Raw genomic sequence first — 22,543 nt, 5'->3', positions numbered from 1 at the left:
GAATAATTATGACTAAGCAACTAATAAGATTAGGATTTATTTATTTATTTATTTATTTATTTATTTATTTATTTATTTATTTATTTATTTATCTATTTATTTATTTATTTATTGTGGGTAATCCACGGCCAACGGGTTGTCCCAGTCACGCACCTAGGTGTATATTGCTGGGCCCATCCTTCGCTGGTGCAGGGACTTAGTTAAACAAATTACATAATGTAGCTTAAAAATTTGACCACATTAAAACAAATCAACAATATTCGTGTAATCGGCTAGACGTATCAAAGCTAAAAGGTTGGATGGCTAGACGTATGCGCGCCGGCTCACCCTGCCCACGCATACGGAACTGGTACCGGCGCCACGCCACCTTCGCGTATTTTGGTAGCTATACAACTGAGCCAATACGCGAGATCACGCTATTCGTTCTGGGACCCATCACAGGACGTGGCGATTCACGATAAGCCCTCACAAAATGGGCAAACGTTGCGTGTTCTTTTCAATGAGGCCGCTGCCGGAAACTGTAGAAGTGCGCGCCGGGGCTGGGGGGACCGTGGCTGCAGCGGATCGGCGACGGGGTCAATGGATGGGCCGGTATTGAAACAAATCACGTAATCGCGTGACAGGCGACCCTCGATGTCACTGGCTCGTACAAAGCACTGCAGAAGCAGCCTGTGGGAACAGTTAGTGTTATGGTACAACGGTGCTGCAGAAACCTCACAGCCTGATTCTATCTATAGACTGAACGCTCGTTGCATGTACAAGTAGCATATGAAGCCCTAACCGAATCCAAATTTAAAATGCGGGCTTTAAAAGTGCTGATATGTGTACGATTATATTAGCCATTTAGAGACCACATTTTGGATTTTGAATCGGTTAATGTATCCTAATGCTACCTGCACATGCATATAGCATCTGCAGTGAAACCTGGATGTAACGAACTTCTATGTAACGAATTCCACGATTTAACGTTTTTCAATTCCCCATTGTCACCCATATTGAAGCCCATGTGTTTGCGACCTCTATGCAACGAAAACGTTTAGGCGATTAATTTTGATGCACAGAATTCGCTTGGCGGATGAGTCATTTTTTCGCGGATGAGTCATCGGTGATGAGTTCTGCTGCCTGAAAACAAAAGTTTTGTCTTTTCAAGAGAAGATCGCAATTTTCAAAGCGGTCTCCGCCGGCGAGAAAAAAATTCACGCATCTCCACGAAGGAATCATGACGAATGGGCGAAGCACTGGGGATCGTTCTTACCGTAAATCACCCGTGGCATTGCCCACTCGCGCATGTAAATGAGTGACAACGCGTGTGTACAGCATATAAAATTCCAATCCAACCCAATCCAATCCAATCCAATCCAATCCAATCCAATCCAATCCAATCCAATCGAATCCAATCCGATACAATTCAATGTATTCAAATCAAATTCAATCCAAATACAATCCAATGCTCCTCGCGCATGCGCAACACTGTGTACACGGACGCCAAGACCCGGACAAAGCGAGGTGGTGCTTCGCCCGTAAAAGAAAGCCACCGCCCAGCACAATGCCCCTGCTAGAACCCTCTCATCAATTTTGAGTGCGTAAAAAGCATAAAGTTCGGGAAAGGCATCCTTTCAGCGTAAATTTGGTCCTGGAAACGAATTAGGGCACCGAAAAGTGTGAAAATGCAAAAGTGATACTTAGGGCACGTTCGTGAATACGGGTAAGTGGCTTTGCTTTGTGGTGCCGTGTAGTGACTGAGCTCGTGGTAAAGCAGCAGGCAGAAATCACGCAGTTTTTCACTGTTGGAGAAACCTTTCGAGGGTGAGTTCCCCTTCACTTATGTCTAGCATTTTGGTTTCGTTTCTACTTCATTCACGCGAGCCCTCACTCGAAACCCGCATGCAACGAAAACCTGCATGTAACGAAAAATAGCGAATTTTTCTCAACTTCGTGATATCCAGGTTTAACTGCATAGAGAGAGGCCCTGACAGCGATTCATGCTTCTACTCAAGCGTCTCAAGCGTGAAGGTTTCACCATGAAATTCTAATGGGTACCGTCGCACGTCGGTGTAGCGGGAAATGAACACGCTGAAAACCAAGCGAGGGACGCCTTATTACCATCAAGGATGGTATGAGCGCGGCGCGACTTCCAGCGGATACAGAAACAGACCGCTCCCGAGCACTTTGAGCAGATGGGGCGACCAGTACATCAACCAGTAGTGAGGAAGAGCCTGAAGAGAGCCTGTTTGCTTCACCGAGTACGAACAGCCTCAGCCCGTACACCAGCTTGACTACACAAAATCAGCACAGTCTCATCCGCTTTGAGCCCCTCGTGCGGTGTGTCTGGTGACATTGATCATTATATTATGAACTACTCCAAGAACGACCTCGAGAGGACGAACTTTTTTCGTGATCTCCGGGAGCTAGGAGTGCCCCATGCTACTTATAGTCTCGTGCAGAGATTTTTGCAATCCACAGGACTACGTGATGCGTGGTGGCTCTCCGTGACTCTGATGCGATAACTGGGCCGATTAGGGCGAGGAGTTGCCGCCAGTTTTATGCAAGGCTAAGTCACCAAATAACACATACAGAGAGAGAGAGAGAGAGAGAGAGAGAGAGAGAGAGAGAGATAGAGAGAGAGAGAGAGAGAGAGAGAGAGAGAGAGAGAGAGAGAGAGAGAGAGAGAGAGAGAGAGAGAGAGAGAGAGAGAGAGAGAGAGAGAGAGAGAGAGAGAGAGAGAGAGAGAGAGAGAGAGAGAGAGAGAGAGAGAGAGAGAGAGAGAGAGAGACCGAACAAGGTAACACCTATCGTATCTAAATTCCGCACCGGTCATAAGTAGAGGTAGCCGCTTCGCTGCACTGTACCGTACTGACGCCGTTTACTATGACGTTGTGACACAGAAGAACAAAACACGCTAGAGCGAGTGATTTGGAATACCCATGCATCTCCCTGTGGCAGACAGCATACTGGTATACTGGCACTGCCCCTCTATGTGCGGCGTCCTTCCCACACATAACCAACACTTCTAACGGGAAACGTTCTTAGGCTACCACTTGGCCTGAAGCCCCCCGAAACGCCGCGACCTAAACCCTCGACCCTGATTGGCTGGCAGGCGGCAGTGAGCACGCGCTCACCTGTGTGCTCACGCAGGCGAGCGCGTGCGCACGCGGACGGGCTCGAACCGACGGGCTCGAACGGGCCCATTGGTTCGAACCCGTAAGGCAGTTCGAGGTAAGACAGTCCGAATCCAACGAGCTCGAACTGTCTTACCTTTCAAGTGACCTTAATATGACCTTAATATGCGCCCTCCCTCCCTCCCTCCCTCCTCTCTCTGAATACGTATCACTTGCCGAATGCCCGCCCGAATGCCCCAAAGGTGTTTTTTTTTTGCACAATTTTTGGCCCATTTTTTTAACTTGGGGAATTCTTATACACTACCGCCAATAAGGATAAATGGCGTCGAAGTTATTTCTGCGACTGTCTTGATATGGTGCGACAACAAGCGGCGCTTGTACTTTGACCACTGATGAATGTGCATCTGACCTGGTATGTTATTCGTCCTAGTTTCCACGCCATGAAACGGAAAATGCGCCGAAAAGGAATAAAACAAAAGAAACAGAGATAAAAGACGACAGCTGCGATCAAGGCGCGCCCGAGTCGCTTCAAAAAGTACATCCGTTATGACAGAAGTCATACGGCGGACTCTCAGCCAGGAATTCAATTATTTTGCGTCTCCTGTCTCCTCCGTGATCTCAAATGTCAGTAGCGGTCACTGAGGAAAAAAAGAAGTCACTAGAAGCGCAGCAGCAACTAGCGTATGCGAAGTCTTGACGTCCCGAATACGAAGCAAGAGCCATTGCAAAGACGCACACCGCATTAGAGTCACGCTGCCGCCCCATTAGACAAAAAAATAAAAGAAGGAACTCGACAAGCTCTCGGTGATGGTGGAAACAAAGAAATAGATATTTTCATGAATAAAAGGACGACGCGGTACAAACTGTCGCAATGGCGAGTCAGAAAACGGAACTATGTACAGTGGCTCGGAACGCGCAGCCGTCTCGTGGCACACGTGCGACCGGAGGGAAGAGCAAGATGAAGGGACGCCCCGTCAGATATTAGGACGGCAGGCAATGATAGAGACCGGGCGTTCCTCGTTCGTTTCTGAGACAAAGTAACGACAACAACAGCCGCAACAACAGCCGCACCGGCAGCACACGACAACGACGACAGAATATCGAAGAGAACGCGAAACGACAGAGATGAAGAACCGAGGTCGGACACGCGACATTGACAGCGACAGGTCGGGTCACGGAAAATCTGTTCCAAGATTGCCGCCGCGCCACGGCGCTGGGACGGCAACGAGGATGACGATGACGCTGTCGTGGCGTACAGACATACCTCGGGGGAGACGACGAACGCGGGTCGGGAAGGTCTCGGGGATAGCGCGCATTACGACGCGCTCCAACGGTACCGGACAGCACTTAAAGAGCAGACAAAACATAATGCATTTTAGTTTTCCTGGCGATAGCCACGACTCTAGGTCATGGTCGCATGTCAGATTGGACGACAGCTTGAAAGTCGCTTCTTTTTAGAGCGTATGCATTAACAAAAACAACAAAAAAATGTCCAGAGAGCGAAGGTTAGCCGCGAAACGGCAGGCTTTTTGCTCTGTCATTAAAACAGAGAAGAAAAAAATATCCCAGATCGTGTACGCTTGCAGCGGTAGGTAGCAGAAAAAAGCTGACCACGAGAACGATCACTGCGCCATCTGGAAGACTTAGCTTTAGGAATGCTCATCTGTCACCGCAAGCGGTGCTGTGTATTACAGAGGGCGAGCATCCGCGAGGTCAACGTTCCCCTGGCTCGCTTCGCCGCTTCGTGGCTTCCGCGGTTAAAACGTGCATAACTGTTGCCGAGGGGCTCAATCGCCGCCTCCCCTTCTTCCGTACAGAAAAACCCGCAGGGGTCCCGTGCCGAAGCGCAGTATAAACGCAACGCGCGGAGGCGCGTATACGGGCTTCTTCGGGCGGGATACATTCCGAGCTAATTCCGCTCAATGCGTGCTTGATCATTCGAAGGTCCGTTTCAAACGGACGACAGCGGATGCTTTTACAAAATTAATCGGACCCTGCACCCAACATGCGTGCGACATAATCGCGAAGACGCTAGTAAAGTAGAGCCCCATGTATATACCAAGCGATGAAAAAAGAAAACAGAGCGAGGGGCGAATAAATGATGAAGTTTGACCGCCGTTGCAGGGACAAAGAGGTCAGATGGCAATACGCTGCCCCTCCTTTTTTTCTGTGTTTATATCTGTCTATGTATCTATCGAGACCTTCTGGTCATTTCTCAAGCTTAGCGGTCGCATTCAGGCAACTGGTAGGGGCAGGTTTTAAGACACGAACGGCGATGCCGCTATCTGGGGAGGCTCGCTTATGTCTTGCTTTATTTTTTAGAATTCCGCATATATGCGGGATATCTCCACCCGCGAAATTCATAAACAGTGGCTTTAGAGGGTTGAAATTCTTACTCACACGTTATAAGCTAACCTTGTACTCGAGCTATGTCGAGGGAGCGGCGTCGATTCACGAGCGAGAAAAAAGAAATAACCGAGGTAGCGCAGCTGCAGGAGACGCTTCGTAATGTGCGAGAAACGGTGCACTGACACGACATTTTTGGTGTTTGAGGTAATGCAGCATTCGAAGGCACCGGAGCTCCGCTCCATCCTCTTCTTTTGTTCTTTTTGTCAATCGCAATGCCGCACTGTGGTCCTGCATGTCTATAACTGAGCTTGCAGCAGAGCTTTAGTGCCCCGGAGGAAAGCACAGGTGAAACAGCAAACTGCAGGCAATTATCTACTTGTAAACGTGTAACCAGATGTAGCAAACTGCCCCCGCACAGAAAATACATTTTACGTAAGAACACTCAACAGTGCCTGCGGACATCCGGGACAGTTTGGGGCAAAAAAGTTTTCCTTTTTTTTAACGGTACGGTCCTCGTGTGTTGCTCGAGTGTGACCATACGGTACGCCAATCTTCCACGAAAACTTCAAAAGGACGTAGAATGGGGCTAGTTGGCGATGTTTCGTATTGAATTACGCTACGTATACAAAGACAGCTGGGACGATCACAGGGACGAAACGCTCGTATAAATACACTTCGAGTAAAAAAATTTCCGTGCCCTTACACTCTGTGTAGAAGGGTGACTGGCGAGGCTGTGGAGCGTAATGTTAGAGTCGTCTCAGTGGCTAATTGCCATATAATATGTTTCCGTGTAGTTCTTTTAAAACTGCAGATTAGTCTCACTCGCCCCCACCATTTTATGCTGCAGAGAAAACTTTCGCAATAAAAAAAAATAAAGCCGTTTTGTGTAAACATACTCCCTTCGTAAGTGAACATGTACTGACAACAAAGAGTAATTCTGTAATGTACACAACTCCAACGTGAACTAATAATAACTGAGAAGCACATGAAACTCCACCTAATGGTAGAGTCGCCTCAGCGGCTTATTTTCATATATTTTGTGTCGAAACATCTTCGATGACGCAAGAGTTACAGCCGATTTATCTAATCATACTCCCTCCGTAGAAGTCCATGCTCCACGGCGCAACACGCAATGCGGATAAGCCTTACAAAACAAAGCGTACACCGATCGTTGTAAAGTCGGCCTTCACCTTTAAACACAACTGCATTGCTGAGAAGACATTTTGGGGGGCATTATACGCCGTTTTATATCGAAATATAAAGGCCCTCGGTCCTTTTTTACAGCGAAGCTGCTAGCCTCTCGTTGGTCGGGAAATTTCGTGTCGTAAACAAAAAACCCAGACAAGACCCAGCAGTTCTCGCTCAAGACGCCGAGCGCATTCGTCAGGCTAATCGGGCGTGCATAAAGTTCAGTATTCGTGTAAAGAAAAAAACCACAAAACAAGCGTCGAACCCGCATGATCTATGATAAGGCGCTGGTGAACAATGGAACCCCCCTTCCCCCTCCCCAGTGGGTTCCGGTAAAGATTAGGTTTGCAGCTGCTCTCGACAGGGTGGGGGGTTGACGTCATTGGGGAGCTAGCGCATGATTCAGGCTAGGAAGGACTCGGCAGTTCTCGTCCAAAACACTGAGCGCATGCATCAGCACCCAGAATTTGCCGCCAGAGAAGCTGAGTGCAAGCGACAAGCCCGCCAGGAAGACGAGGAACATTTCATACTCTCCCCCATCAGCACGTGTAGTGGTTTACAACAGCTTCGCTGGACATCCACTCCCACAGGGCGGGATGGCGGCCATTTTTTTATTTTTAAAGACGATAGTTTTTCTTGGGCTACTTAAAACCCAGAAATTTTGGTCTGTCTGTATGTCTGTTATGACTCGATTCAGCCACCCGACCAAAGTGAAACAAAATCTGCGCTATAGTCTTATATACCCACAGCCAAATCTAAACGTCTAAGTCCGGTGTCAAAATCTAAACGTCTAAGTCCGGCGTCAATGTTCATACTTGTCAACATTGTTGAACAAGAACAAGACATTACGCAAACATAAGGCAGAACATCAATACATAAGTGATATTTGCAGTGTTCCTTTATTTAAAAAAATCATGGATGCTTAGTTTCTGCGATAGCAAATGATGTACTACATGTACTGCAGAAAACCATCGCGTGCTGTTGCCCGCGCTCCTGGCTGCATTTGAGAAATCACACAGCAACAGCAACAAAAGGTTCCACTAGATAGGTTCCACGTTCTGCTTGGAACGCAGGTGGAGCAGGGCAAAGCGGTTCTATAAATGTCGAAGTATAGGGCGCCTCGATTCACGCGCGTCTCCGCCGTACTGCAGCGCTGGCATCGAGGAACCCGGCCTGTAGCAGTTGAACGCGGCAAATTTAAATTGACTTGAGCAAACTTTTAGTGTGTTTACCTTGGGAGGAGCGCAACGGAAGAGGAACAAGCACGAGAGATGAGCGGGAAAGCAAAAGGGGGCATTTACTTGGCAAATATCGACAGAGACTATCGTCTTTTGTCGACATTTGCAACGAAACCAGCAGATACGCGGACATTTTTTTTATACATTTTTCGACAGGTTGGAGGTGTGGCGCACAGTTTTGTGATCCTGGGGATTCGAGCGGGCGCCGCAGTATGGCTCTTGCGATACTTGTCTACATCGCTCTGTTGCCGGAGATAATCTGCTGGATCCAAGCCACGCACAGCCTCGCTCTTAAAATAAAACTGCCGCACCTGGGTGGACACGGTCGCAAAACAAGGGCATGAAGCATAGCCCGCCGTCCGCTTTGGGATGAGTGCTAAGAGAGTAAATTGCGGTGTCAACCGCCGACAGAGCAATGGTACTGCAGTCCTCGCCGACCTGCAGCGATAAAAATGGAAGCAGTCGAGCGTGTAGTGGCGAAAAACGGTTGGAAATCGCCTTCTGGTGTAGCTTCACTAGCACATGTTACATCATGTCTCGATACCAGAAATATTCCGTAGGCATGCAAGATTTAGTCAACTCTGCGTCATTAAATCGCCTCACGCATCCTTTGAGCAGACCTGGGGCGATGGGAATGAGAAAAGGCGCGACTTTAAAGGGACCCCGAAAAGCTTTGTGAAGGTGGCAATCAAATGTATTCAGGTGGTAGAACACATAACGGGGGATTTTTGAGCCAAGTGTGAGCCCCATACGTTGTACGGATAATTTGTAAACGATTTTTGAAGATCGCCTTTTTCAGCCGATGAGCGCGACGCCGCAGCGAGCCGACCGCGGCTGACGCAACGGCGACCGCGGCTGACGCAACGGCGATCGCGGCTGACGCAACGGCGAAGGCGCCCCCTGATTCGCCCAATCGCCGGCGAGGTCGGCCGCCGGCGGCGTCACTGCTATTGGCTTCCAGCTGCTCTCCCTCCTTCCTGCGCGATCCCGAGGCAAAGGCGACAATGGCGGGTCCGCAGCGATTGACGCGTGCCTAGGCGCAGGAATGTAGCTAGCACAGAACGGAAGTCGAGCGTCGCGATGTCACATGGCTATTCCCAGTGTTTCCAGCTGCTTTGAAGGAAGCAGAGAGGGAGGAGGAGTCGATCGGCAAGTGGGAAGAGGTGCATTTAATTCCTTCTGGCGCAGCTAATACTGAATGTAGATCAATAATTCCAACGGCATTGCATCGCTATATTGGTGCTACGCGACAATACAGGCCTTTTGTAACTTTTACAGAAGGCTTTCCTGGGTCCCTTTAAAGCCGCCTTGCTATTAAAATGTTCGTGTTACTGATATTCTTCGCGGAACGTAGAAGGAATTAAGGGTGGAAGGTGGGAGTCCCCATTCCCCTGCTTTATCGTGTGGAAAGAATGTTGACTACTCGAAACTTCTATATATTGCCACGAAGCCAGACACGACGCAGTTGTCTTCAAGGAAAAAAGTTTATCGGAGCGAAGTTGTGCTCTTCTAACAATCAAAGAATACACAGCCGGCGAAGCAGCAGTCAACAAAGTGACGTGCGCAGGCGAGCGTCAGCGAGTCGAATGCCACAGCATCTGCTCTGCGGGCATTTATCACTCGGCGCGAGGATTTCTCGAATAGTCGAATTGCATCCAGGACACTGTAGATCAAAGAAGATTGTTCTAGGCTGGTGACGTTAGTTGGAAAATCTCCCTAGGAAAGGAGATAACACGTGCGGCATAAAGAATGGAACATGCGCTTCACATCAATTCTCACCCACATATCACCATCCCTCTTTCCCACTCCCGCTTGTCCCCACTGCGGGGACTACGAAGACACCCCCCACGCCATCTGGCACTGCCCCGCCCTGCTTCCTCTTCCCCTACCCAACCCCCCCGACCCCTGGCTGTCTGCCCTCGCGCGCTCGGACGCCCACTCCCAGTGCGCCCTGGTCGACAGGGCTCGGACCTATAAAGCTGCGCTTCCGTGGCTCCACCGTCCGTACTAAGCCTGGCCAGGAATAAAACGTGTTTCTCTCTCTCTCTCTCTCACTTGGTCCACGGATAACATAGCCTGGCGCAGCCAGTCGGCAAAAACAAAACATAAACAAACAAACCTAAAACATGGTTCGTGGCAATATTGCGCCTTATCGATTTCGCCCGCTAAGGTGAGTACAAATATGGCGCCAACGAGTTTCTGATGACGGTGCAGTGCCCAAGTAAAGGAAAAGTGCATACGTCATTGTCTGGGTGGAGCGACGGCATGCAAAGTGATAAAATTACAGCGCCACCGTCAAAGTTCGTTAGCATGACGCTGCCCTGCGTATTTTTCCTCAGCCATCGAACTGCGCGAACTTACAAGTGCAAGTCGAAGAAACACAAGGCAAAAGACGCTTGGTGGTTGCGGCAGCTGCGACGTTACTTAATCCTGTTACGGAATTCATGAGCGTTGTATCCTTAAAACTGCCGGAATCTAAGCTATTGGTTTGTTGCAAAGCTCCACGCACGTTTCTAACAACACTAAGTCCTTCCCACAATATTTAACCCAAATCCGTATACTCTGGGCACTCTGTTTCGAAACACAGTTTTCCCACCAGCACTGCCTTACACGCAAGTTGCTAGCAGTAGTTACTGCTCAACTGTTTCGGGAAAGAAAAACGAAGAAGAGTCTAACCTCGGCGAGAGACGACCAACCCAGAGGCATCGCCGACATCTCCGCCTAGCGCAAACAAGGAGCTCCGCGAAGCCTGACAGGGTAACGACGAAACCGGGGCCATAAACTGCGGACTTCGCGGCGTCCGAGCAAACGCCGCGCACTGACCGGCCACTGGCCATCGCGTTTCCCCTATCTGACTCGAGTGGGTTGAGCCTCTCCGCCCTCCGCGCTTCATCCGCACCATTCATCTGCATAGCTCGGGCGTCCGCTCGGACACCACGATACTCATCGCGGGGGCTGCCTTAAATGAATCTCTCTCGCTGAGGGGACCGGCCGTATGCAAAACGACCGGAAGAAGCATGACCGCCTTCACGAGCCTGCCCCCGTGGACGTTAATTCAGGAGATCCCCCAACGTGCGCTTAGCATGGTAGCTAAGAAAGAGAAGGTCAATACCGCTGTCTCCGACGCTGTCAACGGCGCGCGCACCGCGAAGCTCGGGCGTTTCGACCGGTATTTAACGACCAGCGGGAGAAACCAGAGATTTGTTTCCGCTACGTGCAAAGACTGGGTCTCGGTGCCAGACGCCGCGTGCACGTTCCCTCGCGGTACAACTGGCGAGGTTTGTTTGAATCCGGTTTGCGGCGGGCGGGCAGTGCTGTTGGTTTTGCCGCCAGTGCGTGACCGTGACATAAAACACGAGCACTGTCTCCTAAACGTCCGCACTCTCCGCGTCTCCCCATCGTGTATGCTGCGCTGGTATGCACGTCGCCGCACTGACAACAAACTGCCGTGCCGTGCCCGTTTACATCGGAGAGATAACGCAGACGGGATGAATTTGCTTTCACTCGCACCTACTTCACGTGTACAAAAACAGACACTGAGCTGGAAGGGGTAAAAAGTGACTCGTGTTGTTGACACTTCCACAGCAGAGGAGAATCCACCAGATTTCGTGCTACACATGCCGAAGCAAAGCTGTGGCTCTGTGAGTCACTGCGAACTCTGTTTCTTCTTTCGTTTTTGACCACGCGTGGTCCTTTTAACGTGCTCCGAAATTTCACGCACGACTCGTGTGCTTCCGTGTTTCCTCTCAGAAGGCAACTGCATGCAGCCGGGGATCGAACCCACGTACGGTACTCGTGATGTTCGGCAGAATGCGTTAACCGCTAAGCCACCGCGTGCGGCAACCGTCGCCGTGGACGGATTATGCAAAATGCTTCCGGCGCATTCACACGCGACTGGGAAATGGAACGCAGGTCACCTTACTCCCGATGGTAGTAAATTTTGCCGACGAGGAATATACCCAGAGAAATACGTCGTAGCCCGTGTACTGTCTCGACTAATTCAAAGGTATTCTTGGTATCTTTTGTAGGTCACAGCCTGACATGAACGAACCTTTATAACATATCAGAAATTGGGTTTGGGCTTTGGTAGCGGTAATCCACGATTTCGTGTAGCACAAAAAAAAAAAAAAATGACGGCGGACACAGGGAGGCGACGGGCACAAGCGCTAACTTCCAACTGAGTTTTATTGAAAAAATTGGTGAATTTAAACATTGGGGCGGGACATTATCTTAAATAAACAAAGATAGAAAAGAACAGAACAAAAGTAAAGCATGATAAAATTTGCACACAAAATTATTCCTGATAATATCCCGCCCCAGCCTTTATATTCACGCATTTTTTCAATAAAACTCACTTAGAAGTTAGCGCTTGTGCCCGTGGCCACCCTGTGTCCTTCGTCGATTTTTGTTTTTGAGCTACACTAAGTCGTGGCTTTATAACATCTTCTAATTAAGGATAACAGCATGACCCCGACCGACATACCGTGCGTGGTAAATATTCCAACGCAGCGGTTAGAAAAGCCTGCCCGCAAAAGAAGAACCCCCGATCTTGAACGGCATGGCACAAGGTCTCCCGAAACGAGCTGCGTTCGGGGACCGATCTGGCTGCGCAGGTTTATTGCATTGTCCAAGCGGCGCGCGCCACGTCGCGTGCAAGTCCGAGCGAACTGCACCGAGGCCGGACGAGGTGTCCGCAAGGTCCGGCAGCAGCGATAACATTGCACTTATTGGCCAGGAAGGACGGGGCACCGTCGCTAGCCGAGACCCTTATCCAGGTTGTGTCCGCGCGTGGTTTAGTACTTCCTCCCCGCTCGTTGCATGCGCGAAATGGAAACGAGGAGGCCGCTACCGAGCGGTCAAATGCGCTGATGGAGATACGGACATGATGAAACGTTTCCGGGCTACTCGTGCGAACCTCGCTCTTATTGGTTGATTTTGAAGATAGCGTTTTCGAAAGAGATGAAGTGCTCAGAAGAGGACAAGAAAGGAGAGCGGAGAGAAATTAAAGGGAGCGCAAAATACGATAAACAAATAAAATGGGGGTCTCGGAGAAGCCTCTGAGACATCACCGAAGCCGTAGAACTTTTTTAAACAGCGAAGCTGTTTAGCAAATCGCTAGCGCATCGTGTCCACGGTTAAAAATACCAAGAGAACGTCGAGCGCTCGTGTGCGCGTGCCTCGCGGCGATCGCCCAGCGTCCCCAGTGCACGTTTCTCAAGTCAAGCACACCCACTTAGAAAGATTGGCCGAGATTGGCAATTAAAAATAAGATCTCCTGCGTTCGTTCTAATAGTGGTAACACTTGCTCTGGACGAGAAAGACACGTCATAGCGTACGCCCCTCCAAGGTGATGTCAAATAATTAACACTTCGAAAAAAATGAAGGAAGCTCACACCTAGCAACGATAATGGGGTATATGTCGTTGCGGCAGCGAAAAAGGAGCAAATCGGCTGCAATCGTGGACTTGAACCGTCGTGATGATCGTGAAGGTTTCGTACAGCTTCAATACCTTCACGTCTTACGCGTTAGCGTGGGCTTCCTTTATTTTTTTTTCGGACCGGTCGCATAGCCTTTTGTGGGCACATTTTTTAGGAGGATCACGGTGCCTGCCTAAAGGGTAATGTCGTATCCACTAAGAAAATAATAAACGAGCCGAATGCCGCCGATTTTCTTGTTTATTTTCTTCGGTCCAGATACACGTTTTTCTCACTCACTCACTCACTCACTCACTCACTCACTCACTCACTCACTCACTCACTCACTCACTCACTCACTCACTCACTCACTCACTCACTCACTCACTCACTCACTCACTCACTCACTCACTCACTCACTCACTCACTCACTCACTCACTCACTCACTCACTCACTCACTCACTCACTCACTCACTCACTCACTCACTCACTCACTCACTCACTCACTCACTCACTCACTCACTCACTCACTCACTCACTCACTCACTCACTCACTCACTCACTCACTCACTCACTCACTCACTCACTCACTCACTCACTCACTCACTCACTCACTCACTCACTCACTCACTCACTCACTCACTCACTCAGGCTGACAACAGCGGCTGGCATCACTGCACGCAGTCAAAAGTTTTGAAGGCTGAAGGGAAGCAATATCTTGCAAAGGCAGGCCATATAAAATCTTATCATCCATGTACTTAAGGACGCGTGATAAATCTCAATATAAATATCTCTAGATCCTTCCTCAGCTAGGACGCAATTTCTTGACGACACGGTAAGTTGGGACTGAAATTTGTGGTGCGGGCATCTTGCCAGCTTTCACATTACCTTCCACAACGAATGGTCGTTAACACCCTTACAGCAAGTTCTTCTTAATTCTGATTGTAGGGTTTTACGCTCCGACGCAACGCAGACGATGAGGCGCGCCGTAGTGGAGGGCTCCGGATTAATTTTGACCACCTGGGGATCTTTAACGTGAGCCGAAACCCTGTTACACATGAGCGTTTTTGCTTTTCGCCTCCATCAGAAAAGCGGCCGCCGCGGCCGGGAATCGAACCCGTGGTACACAATAAAGATTTTTATCCCCCTCCTCCCCCGCGAACTTGTGCTCAGCAGCGCAACGCTTTAGCCACTGAGCCACCGCAGCGGGTAAGTTCTTATTAAGCAATACACTGATATTCTCAATCTTGCTGTTTATTCCAACTCAAGCCTTTATACAATTCAATCACAGTATTCGCAATTTGGCCATCCGTACTTCCAATTTACTTGATAAGCCGTGATTTAGTCACGTGCGCGAAAAAAGTGGGGATTAGTGTTTTCTGTTTGATTATAAGTATAACGATGTGCTTTGCGTCGACGAAAATTGACTAACTCACACTTAAGTACTGGTGTATCCGCGCTCTGCGGCAAGTACAGTTATTCGCTAGCGGTGCCGTGAATGCGTATCCTCAATGGAAATAAGTTTCGGTTTACGATGCCGAAAAATTATACATTTAACACTCACGGTTTGCCAGCGTCAACACAGTGCATGCGCCGTTAATATAAATACTGCATTATTGAAAACTGAATCATTGTCGCCAAAAAGATATTCACGGAGAGTCAGGTTAATACGGATCAAGAAAAAAAAAAGCCTACAACGAATAAGCTGTGCTTGAAACCTGTAAAATCAGGTGCACGTGTTACTGCGTACAACTTATGAAATACTTTACACTGACATAACTTCTCAAAATAGGCACGGGTCCGTACACATAGCATCCCCTTGCAAAAAAGACAGACTGCGAAAACGAAAAAAAAAAAAAAAAATACCCCAGCGACAATGCAGTCCGTCCGTTCGCAACGCTAAAGACTACGAGTTCACACACGGGCGTGACGCCAGTAGCACATTCACGACTCGAAAAAGAAAAGGAGGGGAAAATGGTGCCGATTTCGTGCCGCGAATGGCTCACTGAAGCAGGTAGATGGGCCGGAAGAAACACCATTCCTCCGCGTAAATCGTTTCGGAATTCTCTGCCGAGCTCGAGATCGGGCGCGGAATCTTCCGACATAGTCCACGGCCGTCACGATGCAACTGACGCCCATGTAATGATGCAGACGCAGTGCAACTACAACTGTCTAGAGGTATCGCGTACGTGATCTTCTCAGGGAAACAGTGAACTCTCTGATGGGTTGGCCTGGTTTCCGCGCTATTGTCAAGGCGCTCGTCTTCGGAACTGAATACCCGTCGACGCGTTCTGTTGCGTAAGCGTACGGAGCAGCGATTCCGTACTCGAGTCGATACTGCTGTTCCCCCAAGATCGCCAGGGCGCCTTCTAAGCTTTATAGCAGGCTTTGGGCATTGACAATGCAAAGCAAAATATATATATATATATATATATATATATATATATATATATATATATATATATATATATATATATATATATATATATATATATATATAGTGTGTGTGTGTGTGTGTGTGTGTGTGTGAAAGAATTTCTTTCTCCACTTCCTGCCTTTAAAAATTCTTCATCTGTTTCAATGACCTACCACATTCTCCCCTTTGCTTTCCGCGGCATTCTTGACTGCCAACCATTATTTCAGTCTTAATTCAACGAACCCCCTTTTCCCATTCTGATTCACTACATGCATAGCGAAGGCCAGAGTTCTCGCAGTCTTGGTGCCGTAGGGAGCTTAAGAGGGTTCAACGTTGGTCGAGCACTCTCGACATGTCGCAGACACTCCTGTCGCGGCCCGGAGGTTAAAAGGAAGATCCCCTTCACCCCGAGTAGTCCGAATAGCTCTGGCTACCACCCCAAGCGCAGGAAATAAAATACCTTGACATAAATACCCGAGAAAGTTGTGGGGAAAGAGCCCCGCCGGTAGCGTAGCGGTTATCGCACCAGACGCGTATTCTGGAGGTCGTGGGCTCGGATCCCACCCGGCGGGCATTTTTTCTCCACTTTCTTTCTGTCTTTCAAAATTCTTCATCTGTTTCAAAGACCTACCACAGTCTCCCCTTTTCGTCCGAGGCATTCTTGACTGCCAACTGTTATTTCTGTCTGTCTGTGTGTCTGTCTGTCTGTCTGTCTGTCTGTCTGTCTGTCTGTCTGTCTGTCTGTCTGTCTGTCTGTCTGTCTGTCTGTCCGTCTGTCTGTCTCTCTCTCTCTGGTTTCTTAATAAACCTGGTTTCTTAAGAACCTGGTCTCTCTTAATAAACCTGGTTTATTACGCCACTCCGAAATTTCCAAGAACAGATATCGCAGGATGATGATTTTACACAGATGATAACGGCGATGAGGGCCCGGTTATGAGGGTTGCGAAAGCGTACCCTTTGGTGCCCGCAATGGATATGCTAATGATGATAAGGTGTTCGCAGATTAATGTCTCCAAAACACATACGTAATGCCATGCCCGCAATTTATTTATTGATTTATTTATTTGTTTGTTTGTATTTAATTTTGTAAGTGCGATTGGTTGCATCTATACCGTTGCGAAGATGCAAGGTTCGTGAGCAGTATGCGTTTATTATTTGAAGAGAGGTCAGAACAGACCACCGGACAGTCAAGCGCAACGCAACAGTGATTTTGAAGGCGGAAGTGTACCCTACATTTACGTAAAGCCCGAAAACAGAGACAAAAGTGGGCTGTGGCCCAGCGGAAATGAATAGGCGGAGTGACCAAAACGTGACAGAGAAAACGCGAATAAGAATCGATTCGCTTCGATTTGCCAACGGTTGGCGCCAAAACGCCGTGCGCTGCCCGTAGGGGCCGCGGTTTCTCGCAGTTGCGAAGCGTTCTGAGAAAAAAGCCTGAAACACACCGCTGTAATCGATCGCTGATGCAGAGGCTGCTGCTTTGATGTTCACCGGCCGGGCACATCAGGTTACTGCCTTGAGCTGAACAATCTCATTAACGGTGCCCATCTGGCTGGCACGCGCTAGCCAGCTTTCACTGAGCTTGTGCTGCGAGTTTTCCTGAACGCTGTTCAGCGTACTACTGCGTGCGTGCGCCTCAGTGTGATTGTGTGCGCTGCTGTCTTTGTGCACCCTGATGTCACTCTTTCATTTCCTTTCCGAGAAGCCAGCTAAGGTTCTGCATAAAATGTTGTAGAACCCTTTCCGTACACCTACGCGTCACACACGTTGCGCTTGCAGTCTAGGATGTTCTTGCTGTTCTGAGCTAAGCTGTATATCAGCGGCTCGATTCCATACGACAAATAGAGAGAGAGAGAGAGAGAGAGAGAGAGAGAGTAGCAATCAAACCTGTCGTTACAGATGTATGTATGTATGTATGTATGTATGTATGCATGCACGTATGTATGTATGTATGTATGTATGTATGTATGTATGTATGTATGTATGTATGCGCTTATGTACGTTGTACGTATGTATGTATGTATGTATGTATGTTTGTATGTATGTATGTATGTATGTATGTATGTATGTATGTATGTATGTATGTATGTATGTATGTATGTATGTATGTACGTATGTACGTATGTACGTATGTACGTACGTGCGTATGCGCATATGTATGTGCGTATGTATGTATTGATGCGATACAGTCGAACTTTGTTATAACGAAATAGTATCGGGGCAGTAAACTAGTTTGTTATATCCGGTATTCGTTGTAACCGTAGAGGTAAAAATCGCCTCTAACAAATCGAAAATCTGGCTCACGCGAAAATCCTAGATAACAAACACATTACAGTAGGCTTTGATCTTGAAGGTGGAAGCGCTCACAAAACAGGGACGAAAGTAGAAAGAACATAGAAACTAGAAAGAATTAGCCCAATTGTCCGTTCTACTGCAGTAGGCTTTGAACCCGCTATACACGAGGTAATCCTTAGCTGTCTCCTTTTGGCATTTCAAATTAAATGGACCGGAACATGGCAACGTGAAATTACAACAGAACAAAATATGTTTGACAAAACAGGCCTGCGTTCTAATTTATCTGACGAAGGATGTTATCTTCGCCTGGCGGCTATTCACAGCACTGCCGGATGAAGTTTTCCCACAGTGTCCACGCACGAAAGGGACTTTTCTACTTTTGTAGTTTCACAAACCGTTATATTCTATATTTTATATTTTGCTTTCTTAAACTAGCTATCGAGTTTAAAGCCTCGCGTGAACAAACTATTTATTCGTTATAGCCGATACTGCGGGCGTCTCTGGCGGTTTTTGTTTCGTTGTAAAAAGAATAAGTGTCACTGAAATAAAATCAGACCAACCAAAGTTCGTATTTAGTCCGCTATAGCCTATAATTCGCTATATCAGAGTTCATTATAACGAGGTTCGACTGTATTGATATGATGGTTTTTTTAATGTTACGTTATGTTACGTTATGCTATGTCATGTTACGTTATGTTCTGTTGTGTTATGTCACGTTACGATATGTTATGTTACGTTGCTGCTTCGGGTCCCCACGGTGTGACGGAGCTGACTCAAAAGGGAGGTTGGCCCTCCACCCAAAAAACACCCAGACGGGGAGACAGCGGAGGTCCATTAGGCTTCGCACTGGCCCCTCAGACTTGCTGCACAGTAACCAGCGCGAGTTCAGGAGCCAAGTTCGGCGCCGTGTCAGTGTATCTTGGCCAAGCGTCGACACCAGCGTCGGTAGGGCCAGCACTCCAGCTGACTGTGGCTGCGACCATGTTGTAGATGACTAACACCAGCAGCGAGAAAAAGGTGAGCTTTTATTTCAGAAGGGTGCTGCAGGTACTCATCAACTGGACCCGCCGCGGTGGCTCATGTGGCTAAGGCGTTGCGCTGCTGAGCACGAGGTCGCGGGCTCGATTCCCGGCCGCGGCGGCCGATTTTCTGATGGAGGCGAAAAGCAAAAACGCCCGTGTGTACGAGATTTCGGCGCACGTTAAAGATCCCCAGGTGGTCAAAATTAATCCGGAGCCCTCCACTACGGCGCGCCTCATCGCCTGCGTTGCGTCGGCGCGTTAAACCCTACAATCAATCGATCAATCAATCGATCGATCGATCGATCAATCAATCAATCAATCAATCAATCAATCAATCAATCAATCAATCAATCAATCAATCAATCAATCAATCAATCAATCAATCAATCAATCAATCAATCAATCAATAAATCAACTCTTCAACTGACAAGCCGTAAAGTTTGTTGCGCCTTGGAAAGATTACGAGCCCGCCCCTGCCTATACATTTCTGTAGCACACTCCTAACTACCTCAACCATAGCAACGAGCGTAGATGATACAACCGGATCAATGCCTGATCAACCTACGTACCTCACTACTAGCTTCATCCTTCTCCTCTTACAAAGCTAAGCGGTTTCCCGCACACGTAAACAAACGAATGAACCATAGATCTCCAGAAAAGATATGTTTTGCGGGGTAATGTCTTCAATCCCACACACAACACGAAATGAGAACTATACAAGAACGTCGTCTGGCCATCACAGCGACAACTGCCAACGGCAGGGGAGGGTGGCGGAGCGGCGAGTCTTCTCGTCTCCCCCTAGGAACGGTCTCACCTTCTTCGCGTGCGTGCCTTCACGCGACGCCGCGCACACCTTTCGCGTGTCTCGACTTCGGCGCCTCACCCCTGGGACGCCTTCGTGCCTTTCGATCGGCGGCACGCAGAGCCGAAGGAAGCGGCGCACAGCGAGAGGAACTCCTTGTAACGGAGACGGGGAACGGGTTTCTCCGATAGCCCAGCTGTGCGCCGGGGCCGACAACCACACGCGAGACACGGCGAGATAGCACGACGCGCTGCTTCTCCCACGAAGTTCGCACGCAGTCCTTCGCCTGCCGCGATATTTCAAACGCTGCCGACCGCAGCTTCGGGGTCCATGGCCGCGTTAGGCGTGTCTGTGGTGCTTGTTCTTTGGATAGAGTGACCGCTCTGCTTAGCGCGCTCGGTGAGCACGAGGCAAAACACTGCGAGATGGTGCGGTCCTATTAAAAAAAAAAAAAACACGTTTTATCAATACAAATGTACCAGCGACAGCGGTGATTGTGATTTCTGTTTACCGTTTTTGGAAACTTGCAAAGTGCAAGATGTCCGAGAGCATGCGGAGGAGCGGTTAGCTTTGTTTAAAGAACTGCGAAGGATGGCTGCTCCGCATGCCTCTTTGAACGATCTAATTTTCCCGGAAGGCCATTGGATCACGAGGAGGGACATCTTTCGTTTGATCCTGCAATTTTTACGTGTCACAAGCCTCAGCGAGTCATGGTGAATTCTCGCGCATAGCGGTAAAAAGGTGCTGATCGGGTGAGCAATTGCCGGCATACCACGCAAGGCTAGGTCCACCCGTCAATAAAGACCACCACCACCACCACCACCACCACACCATTCCGAATATCTAGTTCTTTATCGTGTGTCTGAGCGCTCATGTTCGAGAATCGGCTATGCGTACGCGAGTAGAGAATAACGACGATGGTTGTCATTCCCGAAAGACAATTGTTTGGCGATTAATTTCACGCCCATTGCACCGCAAACGAAGCGTCTAGATGTAAGCCGAGGTAGAATGCCTTAACGCTTTGGACAGATCAATACGCCGTGCACTGTATTCAACTAACAGGGTGGGTACACGACCTGCGACCCGGTAAATTTGAATACCAGCATCCGCAGGGGACACGCTCAGGCGAGAAGTGAAACTTGGGCAACTCAAGCCGAACCGAAGTGTGCTCGAAGGCTCCACCGCACCAACAATTACCACCCTTTCCCGAAGAATCTAAAAGTGCGTTCAACCTTCGCTGAAAGTGCGTCCAATCGATCGTCATAACTTCCAAGACCCAAATCGCAAACGAAGAAGGAACCATTGTGACGATTTTTCGCACACTAAGTAAGCGCATCTACGAACCATCTAAATGTATGCCGATATGTGGTTTATGAGGTAAAGTTATACTATTGTACTCCTTCTGCATGATCGATGCGTGTAACACTGTCTTACGTAGAACCATTCCATTTTCAAGATTTTCAAGTAATCATTTTGACGCAATGGAAGCCCGGTTTCACGCACGCGCCGTGTGTCCCGAGATCTTATCAGAGCTTTTCGGTTGACCAACCGGTCTATGGGGAAATGCATCAGTTTTTTTGACAGAATTCCATCAGCCCCACTATAGAAAGCTTCCGCTTTAGTTATGGAGGGATGCCGCCGAGGTCAGTGGTGAGGAAGCGAAGGCGAAAGTACGTATACGCACGCCGTCCAGGCTGTCGGGGATTGCGTGAACGACACAGGCAGCACGCATAGCCCGGGAAAAGTCTCTCCCTTTGGGGCGAGTACTTCCGCATTGCACGACATTACACGTATCACGTCATCGGGATGAACTTCGCTACAATGTGCGCGTCTTGCGTGCGCCGTTGCAGACAAACAAAGCAGCCGGCATGTTCCATCACTCAGCAAGGACCAAGACCGCCCAGGCAGCGAGATGTAATGCTTTCGCGCACGCGTGTTGTGTAAGTGCACGAAAATCAACTAGAAAGAAAACTAAGGAATTCGGCGCTCAGTGGAGAGTAACAGAGTAATCTGAAGCCACATTAGTGATAATAATTGTCATGATAATTAATGTCAAATTCTGTTGTTACGGTACCAGATTTCTTTCAAACGCGTTACCCCTTCCGCCAACAACTAAAACGACGCTTCGTTTGTAAGCGATCTTTGCTTGCGTCTGTTGTAACCACCGCAGAGCAAGCATGTACTGCGCTCAAAAATTAACATTACCCGCCGCGGTGGCTCAGTGGCTAAGGCGTTGCGCTGCTGAGCACGAGGTTGCGGGTTCGATTCCCGACCGCGGTGGCCGCTTTTCTGATGCAGGCGAAAAGCAACAATGCCCGTGTGTACGAGATTTCGGCGCACGTTAAAGATCTCGAGGTGGTAAAAAATTAATCCGGAGCCCTCCACTACGGCGCGCCTCATCGCCTGCGTTGCGTCGGCGCGTTAAACCCCACAATCAATCGCGGCCGCTTTTCTGATGGAGACGAAAGGCAAAAACGCCAAGGCACATGTACGAGATTAATCTGGAACCTCCATTAATCTGGAACCCTCAACTTCCCCGCGTCTCATCGCCTGCGTTGCGTCGGCGCGTTAAACTTTACTTATCAATCAATCAATCAATCAATCAATCAATCAATCAATCAATCAATCAACCAATCAACCAATCAATTTATCAATCAATCAATCAATCAATCAATCATAAATTAACACAAGGAAAAGGA

The 22,543-nt window shown here is 48.6% G+C and overlaps 1 protein-coding gene and 1 non-coding gene across 3 annotated transcripts in view; one reads left to right on the top strand and one right to left on the bottom strand.

Annotated features, from left to right (window-relative positions):
• The window catches only part of LOC144152189 (uncharacterized), a 648,411-nt gene that overhangs the window by 347,037 nt on the left and 278,831 nt on the right, over positions 1-22,543 (bottom strand). The window lies entirely within an intron of this gene.
• Trnat-cgu (transfer RNA threonine (anticodon CGU)) lies at positions 16,225-16,297 on the top strand. The gene has a single exon. It is a non-coding gene; the product is annotated as a tRNA-Thr (tRNA).

The sequence above is a fragment of the Haemaphysalis longicornis genome, unplaced genomic scaffold (genome assembly GCF_048455015.1).
Source record: "Haemaphysalis longicornis isolate Haplotype H1 unplaced genomic scaffold, Haemaphysalis longicornis Haplotype H1 scaffold_9, whole genome shotgun sequence".
Taxonomy (NCBI): Eukaryota; Metazoa; Arthropoda; class Arachnida; order Ixodida; family Ixodidae; genus Haemaphysalis; species Haemaphysalis longicornis.
Note: the sequence above shows the minus strand (reverse complement) of the source record. Positions and strands in the feature narration are given on the sequence as shown.